General features: G+C 40.5%; 1 protein-coding gene across 1 annotated transcript in view; it reads right to left on the reverse strand.

Annotated features, from left to right (window-relative positions):
- Positions 1–13,087, reverse strand: part of LOC134205894 (chaoptin) — a 554,999-nt gene that overhangs the window by 131,544 nt on the left and 410,368 nt on the right. The window lies entirely within an intron of this gene.

Here is a 13,087-nt window from a genome sequence, read left to right on the forward strand (position 1 = left end):
TCTATAATATTTTCAAATCATGTTGCGTCAACTGTTAGTTCACTAAACTTCCATTCTTCCCATCTAATACCATTGGTATTATACCAATCTCCGAAGGGTTACCTACGCTGTACCTTGCCTTCGGAAATATAAGTCCAACTTTAGCTTTTCATACACAACACAATACATAAACACATTTTTGGCTCAATAAATAGGTTCTAGTTCAATAATAATATAAATACAAACAATGTTATTTCAAGTTACCTAGAGTTTAAATTTTTTATTAATTTTAAAGAGTTTGTAGAATGAATCTAAAAATCTCAACGATAATACACTCTACTAGAAGAAAATCGGCTTGAGATCATTACGCTAATAGAGGCAGCGAATCTACTTAGTTTTTTTTGCTACAAGTTACTGGTAATACTACTACAGCTACTGCTATTACAACGAAAAATATATTAACTATTAAGACAACTATTACTACTCCTAAGAGCTACAGCGGATGATCGTTAGCTTCCGAGGTCTTTCTTATTTGTGTATAAGGTTAGTAAAGACTCGTACTGGGCCCTGCCGGCTCCTCTAATCTTACGCATAGTCTGCTGACGATAAAGGATGTGCCAGTGTTCAATGCGCATATTAGGGGCGTGGAGCGTCAAGTTTCAAACGATTTTGTTTAGGTAATTAAGAATTGTAAATTACAATTAGTCAACAATTGTATGTATGTTTCACAATATAAAAATATGCATGTAATTGGAAAATTGTTATGGATCTAAAAAATATTAAATAATGCGAACAAAGAACAAAATTTTTTGAGAGTGAATTTAGTTTAACTCCATTAACTCATGATATACCGAGACACTTGACGAACCACACAGCAAAAAATAATTAAATTTACATGGCCTGTAAATGAGAAATGATGTAATAATAAATTTATTGAATCGATAATTTGATTGAAAATTAGGTAGATTTTTATAATTGCTGTAAAAAAAGATTGATTGAAAATGAATCCGATTGAGAATTGAGTGTAATTTAATGCACATAATAAGAGCATCAAAAAACACATAAATTTAAATTTTATTCCATATGATTTTACAGTGCAATGTACTTTTCAACAGCTTCTTTAAAAATAAATGGATATCCGTTGAATTTCCAATTAATATTGATTTAATTTTCAATCATCGTGTAAAATTAAAGCAAAGTACGAAAAAATTAATGGCGGATGCCGCGAGTGCATTCCAGTTTTCCTCACTTAGCGAGGTGGTGCAACATTTTTTCGTTTCAGCAAGTTTAATTTTTGCTCAGGTAAAGTGATTTAAATGTGCAATTTCGAAGTGTTGATTACGGTGCAGTCATTTGGATTTGTTCAAAAGGCATCTGTGTCAGTCTCGACGTGTTTTTGCAATTCGGTTGTGTCTTGTGATTCGTTGGAGCAAAGTGTCAAGTCAATGGTAGAACAAATGACCAAGCACTTGAGTTCCGGACAACCAGTATTGTCATGTTTTAATTTGTCAAAATTTAAATAAGAGGCTAAATAATTGAATAAATAAAAAAATATCGAACTCGATTCCACGCTATTTTATTTAAATAATACTGTCACAATTATTTTTAGTTACCATTTAATTGAACTGACATTTAAATATTTATATTTCTATATTTTCACCCAGGAATATTAAAAAAAAGGATCACCGTCTTCGACCATAGGTCACACAGACTAAATTCTTCACACCTAAGCATTAGACAACGGACAGGACTACACAACACCCAATGAGCCAGCAGAGAAGTTTCCGCTTTACGAGTTTTCTCCTTACTGGATTAGGAATCAAACCCACACTCAACGGCACGCAAATGCGTTTAGACAACTGACGCCGTTAACCACACGACCACGAAGCCCATGAAACTCTTAGGAAGGTCGATATAACATATAATTTTCCGTTTTAAAATTGTTGTTTTGCGTTCCATTCGAACTATTCTGTCAATAAAATAGACTATTTCTAAGAAAATTTCGTTTGGGAAGAAAAAACATTAGACCAAATGCATGTGTATCCTTCACATCACCTTTTAATATTCCAGAACAATATTCCAAAACGACATAATAGCCAAAATTTGCAGATATCAGTTCTTCGTCTATATGGAATGATTACTGTTACGTCCTTTGCAAATGTTGACGTAAATTGTCCATTTGAATCCATAGATTTTTCTACCAAATCTACAAAACAAAACACAACAAAATGAGGAATTACACCATCGTTCAAAATTACACGATCGTGTAAAATTAAACGATTGAAAAGATTCAATTGAAACTACATGTCATGTAATTTCACATGACTACATATTCAATCAGTGTAAATTTAATATATGACTCATTTTTGCGTTTATTTTCATGCTCCAAATATGTGCATGAAAATAAACGTAAATTTACAGGAAAATTAATACTGTGCACCGTCGATCCCATCATCCATGGAAAGGGCATACTAGGTACTTTATGGGATAATAAAACGAATATTTCTTCAAGTATGCCGCTCTCGAAATGAATCACGTAGTGTACGTCCGCTTGGTAAGAACCGCTTTTTTCTTTCCAATTCGTACGCGGTTGACCCACACGTGAACTTGCATTGAAGACCTTCGGTAATACTCTGGTCTGACCATCGTTTGACTCTTTTCACATTGTTAGTCAACATATGAAACTGGTCTTTGGTCATCGAAGCTTCTGCATTGTCCACATTTCTTTTTAAATTCCGATTCTCCTCATCAAAACTAAAAAAACAGTTCAGATTAGTTCATAATTTTACCTCAAAAATGATTTCGTACCTTGAATTGAGTCTAAGCTAAGCTAAGCTAAGCTAAAAATGATTTCGTACCTTGAATTGTTGATACAGGCTTCACATTTTGGAACAGTTACCAGCTCTTTCGACATTTCAACACCGGCCAGCCCCTCAGGATGTAGGAAAGCTTCGTCCAAAACTCCATGTGCATAAACTGCATTCCAGCAGGATCAATGTTTTCTTTGTCCGAGTCCTGTACGATGGGAATACAATTTTCAGCTTCTAGTTGTCTGGAGCTCGGTCCGGGATTTGATAGTTGAGCAACATTCCTGAATACAGGAATTGCCGTTTTGGTTTTCAAAATTCTGCCTGCTGGGGACAAATATAATGTACGCTCTTCGAAGTGTAGCTGCAAGACCAAATGAAGATATTGGTAAAACTAATGCAACGTACACACCAGTCAAGCAGTTTGACGAACATTGACTCCGCCCCTAAGAAAACGCTCCGGTTGCTGCGTTGTTTGAGCGTGTGTGAAGTTGTTCGAACAACCATTTGACAGTTGGCGGCTCGGTTGGAAAAAATTAAAACGGTTTGATTTGGGTTTGAGTTGTCGGGGGTGGAGTCAAGGTTCACCGAACATGTTTGAGCATTTGTAGTGAAGTTGCACAAACCCCCATATATTTTTTGATGGTTGGTGTTCAAGTTGGCGCTTCGGTCGTTCGTGTGTGATATTGTTAGTCGAATAAATTGATTGTTCGTGCCGCTGTTGGTAAAACTTGAGGGATGTTTGAATAAACGAGAGGTGGAGTTAATGTTGGTCAAACTGCTTGACCGTGTGTACGTTCCATAAAGCAGAAGTGATACGTCGCAGTTAAACTTACACTACATAACCTCGCGTTTTCCGGGACTAAAGCAGCAGCGGAAATCTCACAAAATGTAACCCATTTGTTTTTAATAGCACTAGCCTTCGGAAAGCGGAAGAAAGCAACATTTTTCATCTGGCACAGAGTTCGAACAGTTTTTATAAAAACACCTCATTTTATTTTTCGCGAATACAATATTTGAAAAGTTTGTTTACAACTTGCAAAAGTCATTAACCGTGCAACAGCTTGAACTTTTTCAAGGGTTGCCAAAATATAACGAGATTTTTCTTGGTTGCCAAATCTAATGATTTTCACTCCGCCAGACTTTATATCTAGTGACTTTAATCTACACCCCACTGCTATAATCATAGTATTGCATAGACAACACTTCCCTAATAAGCTTTCAAGGATGTTATCGATCATTTAGTAATCTGCGTTCTATCATTTAGTAGTTTGTCAATAACTCATTCCAGAGGCTAAATTTTAAAATGTGTTGTATGGTGAACTTCTAGTGCGAAGGTTTCTCTACAACTCTGTCTAACAACTTGTTCTTTGAATTTCACTAATAACGGAGCTATAATAGCGACAGTAGTCGCCACTTATACTAACTGATTTAAATTTTGTTATCATTTAGTATGCGTTACTGCAACTGGCGCTTTAACTCCGTTAATAGTAGAAATCAAACATCAACCTGTTAGGCAGAGTTGTAGAAAAACCATCTCAATAGAATTTCACCATACAACACATTTTAAAACTTCGCCTCTGGAATAAGTTATCGACAAACTACTAAATGATCGAACGCAGGATACTAAATGATCGATGACACCCTTGTAGGCTTTGGCTAGGCAAACTAATGTAAAAAATTCATTGAATGTGATTTTCCTATCATTTCACGGGATCGAGCAATGAGAAGGGACTGTTTTGATAAAACACTCAAAGCTTTCCTTATCCCATTTAGAAGATACGCCAAGAGCTTTACCGGTTTCATTGACCGAACAGCATCCAAGGAACTTAGACACTGTCGATGAAGACGAAGAAGTGGTCAGGAAGTAAGGATACGATTTACTCGAGTGAATAGTGTATAGCTGCTAGCTATAACACACGTGTGATAGTCCACACGAGTGGAGTTGGGCGGATAAGACATCGATGCAAACTGAATCAAAAAGAAAGCAACACGCAACAGTCGTTCGTTCCCTTGCCTCTGCGGAAACCAAATTGCGTATCTGACAAAAACTATTCGATTCAACACATTTATCTAGCCGGAAGAGAATCATCTTCTCCAGTAGCTTCCGAAGACAGGACAGCATCGCGATGGGGCTGTACGAATTACAATCCGATGCGAGTTTTCCGAGATTCTGAATGATGAAAGCTAACTTGCCATCAATCATCCGGAACGATGTTGCACTCCAGTAACTGGTTGAACAAGCTCAATAAGTGCTTCTTCGCGACGTCTGGGAGGGTTTAAGGCAAATTGAACCTGATTCTATCCATCTCTGGAGCGAAGGGATGGAAGGTAAGCAAGCGAGAATTCAATCATCGAAAAGAGGCGATGTCATCCTTGTCAGCAAAACCATAGCGTAACTCGTGCTTCACCGGCACCGAATCCGGACAAACTTTCTTTGCATACCGTCGTGTGGGGCTTCTTTTGAAAAATCAGGGGCTACTTTGGACATTTTAAAACAAGAATTATTACAATAACTACTATAAAATTGTCATTATCACCAATTGGGTGTCTTGTTGATAGTTGGACGGCAACTTTCTGTTACAAATTTGGTATTTTTTCCGTTTAGTTTTTTCAAAAATTAAAAATCCAAAGTAGCCCCGGAATCAAAGAGGCCCGCACGACGGTAGTCGAGTATCCACCGTGAAGAGCTTTCACGATCTTCATTTACGGACGGTGCATTGTGCGATGTATTGTTTGAGAAGTACGATGAACCGTGTTTCCGAAATTATTTAAACGCGGCGTATGGTTCCTACGAACCGAAGCTTCTGGCGCCGGCCGTCGTTGTGTCTGAAGAGCGCTGTCAAGGATCAACTGAGATAGAAACTCGTACTCTTCTCGCGGAGGAAGTGCGCGGAAATGACTGTACTGCGGTTATACGCATAACTGTCCCATGTATATAGGAAATCCCAGCAAACATGGGACAATATGCGTATGACGGCAGTGTACGTCATTAATGATGGCCTCCGCATGTTTTCCCCAATCGATGTGCTTCGTGGTGTTTAGAGGAAGATATATCGAGGCGATACTTGCATGCGCCATCTACATGCTTCTCTCCGCACGATGCACAGTGAGGTTTATTGCAGCAGTACTGAGCGGTGTGGCCCTGGTGCTTGCAATTATTCACAATACATCACTTTCGGTACATACTGCCGAACAGATAGACGAAGTTTGCCAATCACTATGTAGTCAGACAGCGCGGACCCGGAGAAGGTGACACAGAAAGAATCAGACAGGAATAAATCCGCTTCTCTCTCTCTCTCTCCTGTGAAACCGAATACATTTATTTGCAATCCAGTGTCGCAACAGGAGGTAAAGAGACGTTCTTGAAACGAGTGAAACCTTGTTTCAAATCGTCGCAAATCATACTACCCTTCGTCACCACCCCGCGATCTCACACACTGCGGACGGTAAATAAACTTTATATTCGAGAGTGAAAAGCTCACAGATGCAATTTAGTTGGCCTGCTTGCGATCACTGACCGTGACGCGAAGTTTATTGGACCCAACCATGTCTGTCACGTCACCCCCTGCCAATCATCCACTGTGGCGAAGTTGAGCTTTGGTTATCGTTATGGTCACTCAACGATGGATCAATACAGCAATAAATCTGAAAATAACAAAATCTATATTTAGCTTTTAGCTTACTTTCATAAATTGGGTTTGCTCAAAAGATTTTTGGGCGTGGGTATCAAGGATGGACGGACATCATAGCCAATTGGGATTCACGAGCAAGCTATGCAGTCAGCTCGATGCGTCGGGAGCTCATATGATCGCCTGCGATCAGTGCCGTCAGTGGCAGCATTTTGATTGTGCCGATATTGACGAGTCCGTACAGAGTCGGCCGTTCGTCTGTATTCAGTGTCAAAACCAGAATGTCGGATCTACTATTTCAACGCGACTACGATCCAAAACAACGGTTGTACCGGCCGGAGTATTGTCCACCGGGAAAGAACCTTCGCATAAAGGAAGCCAAGTCCCGTCGTTACGGAGCATGAATAGTCAGGCACAATTGCCCCTTATCGAGGAGGAATCGAAGATGAAACAACAAGAACTCGAGGAATATGAAACTCTCAGGAAACTCGAACAAGAAGAAGCTGAACGTCAGCTTGAGGAAAAGAGGCAGCAGTTAGAAGAAGAAAATAAGCTTAAAGATGAAGAATCAATTCTTCTGCAACGTAAATTGGAAACAGACAAAGTACGTCTGCTGAAACAGCTATCAATTCGAAGAAAGCCGCTGGAAAGGAAGAACGAATTGATACTGCAGATTTCCGAACGTGGTAATGTGGTGGAGTCTGTAAAAAGGTCACGAGAAATTGTCTCGAACTGGTTGGCGACCCATCCAAACAATGGGAAGTCCGAAGAGAAAACACTGGGTAAATCAGATCCCCAGGCCAATTGGTTTCTTCGACCCCGAAGAATGTTCGGTCCGTTTCCATCGTTTCCATCCATCAACAGGGCCGGCGTATCGACACTTCAACCACATGTTCAAACAGCTTTTGATAAGAAAATTATTTTGAGCTTTTTAGTGGAATGTTTTCACCTGTCATAAGGCGAGTTTATACCATCCCATTGAATTCCACCACTTAATTGTATCTTGACAGATACGTATTTCGACCTCAACAGTAAGGCCGTCTTCAGTGTCTCGTACTTGACTCGACTTTTCATAATCATCATCTACACCGGGTTTATCCCATTAACGAACTGTCAAGTCCAGTGTCAGGTCGTGCGATCAGCTACTATCCGTGAGCCTTTCCGACAATTCACGACGTCGTCAAGAAAACTACAACCGTCCCCCGCGTCGATATACTCGTGCCCCCCGGCAGCTTATCGGTCCCACGTTCTAGGGCAGGATGCAGGAGTCCATGCGCCACAGGGGTGTCATCAGTTAGAACCATCAACTAGTACCCTTATCTGGTACCGCGCAACGGAGAACCGCCAACTGGCGAGTCAGCATTTCCCCCCCTGGAAATTGTGGTAGCTTGGCATGTGTAAATCGGGAACCATCATCGAACCACCCAGAAAGATCGCAGAACCCTCACCTGTGACGGAAAATAGACCTCTAGGGGTTCTCAGCTCACAGCAAATAGCCGCCAGACAGGTCGTTGGCAAGGATTTGCCAACATTCAGTGGGAATCCAGCTGACTGGCCGATGTTCATTAGCAGCTTAGAGCAGTCAACGGCAGCGTGTGGATACCCAAACGCCGAAAATCTTGACCCAGACATGACCGACCGGAATCCATTCTGGAATTTAGGCTGGCAGTGCAGAACTTCGTGGACCACCTTCAGGCGGCGGGCCAGGAAAAGCATTTAGCTAACCCAATGCTCATGCAAGAATTGGTCGAGAAGCTGCCGGTGCCGATGAGAATGGACTGGGCCATTTTCAAGGGCCAACAAGTGCGAGCTACAGTGTCAACCTTCGGCGAATTCATGGCTAAGCTAGTTAGCGCAGCTAGCGAGGTCAGCTTTGAGCTCCCAGGATTTTCCAGAGGAATAAAGGAGGAAAAGCAGCAGCGACCAAGGGAAAAGGCTAGAATCCAAGCCTTCCTGAATCCTACTGAAACAACTTCATTCCACAAACCAGTTATCGGAGATGCACGCAAACCAGCAAAAGTGTGTGCAGTTTGTGAAAGCGGGGGCCACAGAGTGGCTGATTGCTTCAAGTTTAAGAAGCTTGATTTGGATGAGCGGTGGAAACAGAGGAATCGAGGTTTTTGCCGAACATGTCTCAACAACCATGGACAATAGCCATGCAAATCATGGAAAGGATGTGAATTCGATGGATGTTGATTGAACCACCACACTCTTCTTCATTATTCGTCCCCTCCAACAACCTCGACACACTCGCTGAATGTATCGTCGGGTATACAAGCTGCTGACGGCCGAATTCTGCCAGTTTTGATCCATGGAAACGGGAAAAGTCTAGTGTTTGCATTCGTGGGCGAGGGTTCACAAATTACGATGCTTGAGGACAAGATCGCGAAGGAACTTGGTGTTTCTGGCCCAAGAAAGCCTCTCACCCTTCAGTGAACAGGGAACGTGAAACGCAACGAACAAAGATCTAAAGAAGTTAATCTGGAAGTAGGGAGGAAACACAGCAGAGTTCGCCACGAGTTGCAGCGATAGGATCACTTTGAGTTTGAAATATGATTGATGAGCCTTTGAATGCATACTTGAGGTGAGCGAAATAAAGTACAGACTTTCTATGAGTGAACAACTAGTGGTTGAACTTGCTTATTTCCTCCACTATTAGGTGTTTTACCCTTCAATTGATTAATAATATGATTTGGAATGCTCGTCAAAGTCAAAAAGGCTTCGTAAAACAAAAATCATACGGAATATTTTATTTGTGATACCAATACTCCCAGAGCACAAGCAGCTTACTCACTCCCTACCGACGCAGCCCACTTACTAACCTACTGCAGCAGGGACCCTTCCCATGCACCATGCACCCAAATCGCACTGCCACCTTGCCGCTGAAGCAACTTCTCCAAATGTCATTCGCTCCATGTGAGGCTATGACACTCCTGCCTCAGCACAAGAAGAGCACTCGCTCTCTCTCGAACCATCCCACGCACTACCCTAACGGAGTAAGGATACTCCTCATACCAGTCGGCACTCCCTGGACTGCTATGCGATTTGAGCGGCACATGGTCGCTTTGATAGGGCCTGCTTGCGGACACATGTAGCTTTTTGTAGAGAGGTTTAACAGATTCCACTGCCAAACTACACCACGTCCCATGCGGCCCCTTAACTCACAGAGGCCGTGAAGAGAGGTCGTAAAGCCCTTGGATATAGTTCCTGCAGCCCCTGCTGCAAGCGTCTACTTTAACAAAGGGATCCTAATTGAGATACAATTATCGAACGATTCTTACTCCCTAGCGAGTCATTATCAATTGATAATTTGGATATGTTATCGCGTGAGAGTGTTGTTTATCCTCGATTATTTGAATATTTGATTTTTTCATCCCGGCTTCTGAAAAACTTGAAAAACTCCAAAACTTGAAGAAGTTGATCGAGCCAACGTTGCAGTTGATCAGTTGGATCGAAGAATGACTGATATGTCGTGTCTTTCTCTGGCATCCACGGTTTTGTCCTTGCTCCAATCAGACGTCGTGAAATATCGTATGGGAGGGGAATATCGCTCTTTGTTGCGGCTCACTGCCCTCCCTCCCCCGTTGTGCTCTGAAAATGGAGCAGCAGAAAATGGGACAAGGCCTTGATGAGTCCGGAATAATCGCAGCACTGACATCGCATTTGACTGTTATTCTCTAATTGGTGAGAACCAAATATGCATTAATCGAATTCAGTGGCGGATGGAAAAGCTCGGGTGGCGAAGCTAGAAGATCTAGCTGGGAAGGGATTGTTCGTTGAAGAACTTGGAACTGGGGTAGTGGATATTCTAGAAAATGGTAGCGTAGAGGGGACGCGTAATCAATCAATGTACCTATTTCAAACTTTAGGAATAGAACAGGCTTGAAGAAAATTAAAACAGACAGATAGAGTGGAGGATGGAGAAGAAAAAAATGCTGTAGAAACATTGCATTTGGAGATCTCACAATTTTGATTCAGCAACTAACTGATTAGAAATCAGAAATCATTTAAAAAATATGGCGAAAAGTAATCCATGCCGGATTTCCAAAATATATTTTGATTTATATGTGTGATATTTTAACAAGTTCAATTCAATTTTTTCTTATTACAGTTAAGCGAGTCTGGTATGGTACCGAATGTAGTTAGAACCACAACGTATTTTGACGTATTTTTTCATGAAGAACCAATTCTAATGACAAAAATTCCTTTTTTTACAAATACAACTGAAAAGAGGGGAAACGTGTAGCTGTGAACCACTTCCTGTTTACTATATAAAGATAATATTCAATAATTGCTCCAAATGGCTTAATGCGAACCACAACTGACGGCCACATTATTAACAATTAAAGCAATCGGAAAATGCGTCGTCAGCCGCATATAGTGAACCATCATAAGGTGTTTCAAGAGGCTCTCGCTTGCTAACAGTTAGATTAAACTCCACACAAACGAGGTTTGAATTATAATTTGGATCTCGACATAGCTTTTGGAAATTTTATTTGAATATTATTGTTGGACAGATTGATCTGATATCAGAAGCAAGAGGCCACAAACCACTTGAGAATGAAAACAATTCGTCAAGCCCGTAGTTCACTCTTTGACTAATCGTAAATATTTGCATAGTTCATGCAGAAATCTAGCAAACTGATTTGACATCGTCATAGATTTCGGGTGGCCTAGACAGATATTAGCCATCAGCACGAAGAGTTTCACTCAAATCGTCGCAAAAAAAGAGGACATTTGGTTAAAAAGAAGGACATAAAACTATCAATTGATATTTGATTTTTAATATGATTAAAAATATTACATTTGTTGGAGTTTCGCACAATAATGTTTATCTTATTCAAGAAGTTTTTATAAGATTCAGCAAGTAACCCAGCAGACAAGAGATCGTATATCAATGCGAATAAGTGCACACAGTGGAGGCCAGAACGTACACTTTGCATGAACTCAATTAGAGGCATGCATGTCTATATCGCCTTCATCTTACCCTTTTTCTCTAGCACATGCAAATTTGTTTTAGCTGGAAGATACGACATCTCCTTCTACTTTATTAACACTACATCTCCAAATAAAATATTACCAACTGTTAACTGTATCACCAAGTTGTTAACTGAAGAAATTTAAACTGTTCAGATTGAGACTAAAGAAACTCAACTGTTCAGATTAGTTCAGATTTCTATTCCATTCTAGGCTTGGCATAGCGGCTGCTCTTTGCCGAACATATTCAAGAAATGTACTGTGCGACGCGTTCCAAAGGCAAATCGATGGGTGTTTACTCGTAGAAAATTTTGATAATGTCCTCCTTTAGGATACCATATGGCTACCCTATAAAGAGTGTAGGGTAAGACGGTATAATAAGGCAATACCTATGAAAACTTTTTACTTTTCAACTTAATTTATGCAAACTTTGTGTTATTTGGTAGTTCAACAAGTCACAAATCCATTACATGTGAGTAGTCATGTAGAAATATTACTGAGAACACGTAATAAAGCTTTTTTGAAAAGTCGTGAAAAACTGGATTTCAAAAAGTGCCTGGGTAAAACGCCCCACCGTAATCAAACACGTTCCATAGCCCTTAATTAGTATTTTATCAATCTCATAATAAAGAGGTTACAAATCCTTATGTGCTTGACATTAAAAAACCAACATAAGTCCATTTACGCAGGTGTGAATTACATTTTAATATTGTCCATACAATTTTGAAGCAATTGCTGCAGGCTCGCTGCGCTTGTGTATAGTTGGTAAGGGCATACTGTCCTGCCTACACTGGGGCGTTTTGGCGAGTGAAACATGTTTTCAAAAATCGTTACGTTTTTGAAGACGGAAATAATTTTATATCGTATTAACCACTGAGAAAGGTTATTTTGTTGCCCAACTGAGTGTTCCAGTGCAAGTTTTCCGGACAGTATGCTAGAATCGCTCCAGAATGTTGAGAAAACAAACATTAAAAGTTACATCAAAACTGTAACATTTTTGTATTTTGCTATTGTTTTCATTATGAAATACAAAAATACTCCCACATTCACATAGTATGATGGTTTTACAAATATTTATAGGTTCCAACTGATTTTTACCCTTAGTTAGGTATAGTTTTCTAGAAATCAAAGGGGGGCGTTTTGGCCAGGTGGGGCGCATTATACCGTCTTACCCTATTGATAGCTTTAGACTGCGGATTGCTAGAATCATAGTTCTTTATGCAACAGGTTGCAAGAAAATATTTTTTAGGGATTTTTTTCAGGATTTCAAAGAGGATTTTGCAATTTCCTAAAGATATTCTTCGAATGTTTGGAAAAGAAGCATTCTTGGCTCTGACCAACATTAGCTGCTGGCATCATCATTAATTTATTATCATTTTATGCACCATATCCCCGAATAACTCCCCTTCTCGATATTTAGGATCTGTATAGTTCACGCGTTTACCGATTCCGGCGAGCGTGAGAGCAAATCGAGTAAGTTTGGCGTCGATTTTCCGTCTGTTCCGTTTTTCCGCTCGGACTCAATTCTCCTCGATGTCGACGACAAACTCCCAGCCGTGTGAGCCAACAACAACCGACCTATAGAGATACTTCCACTCGATAGTGTGCGAGCATGACAGAACATGACCATTCACGCGCGCGGGGGAGTCAAAACGTGACGCGGAGCAATGTGGGATCGTCACCGTCGACGCC

Source organism: Armigeres subalbatus, chromosome 1 (assembly GCF_024139115.2).
Source record: "Armigeres subalbatus isolate Guangzhou_Male chromosome 1, GZ_Asu_2, whole genome shotgun sequence".
Classification (NCBI taxonomy): domain Eukaryota; kingdom Metazoa; phylum Arthropoda; class Insecta; order Diptera; family Culicidae; genus Armigeres; species Armigeres subalbatus.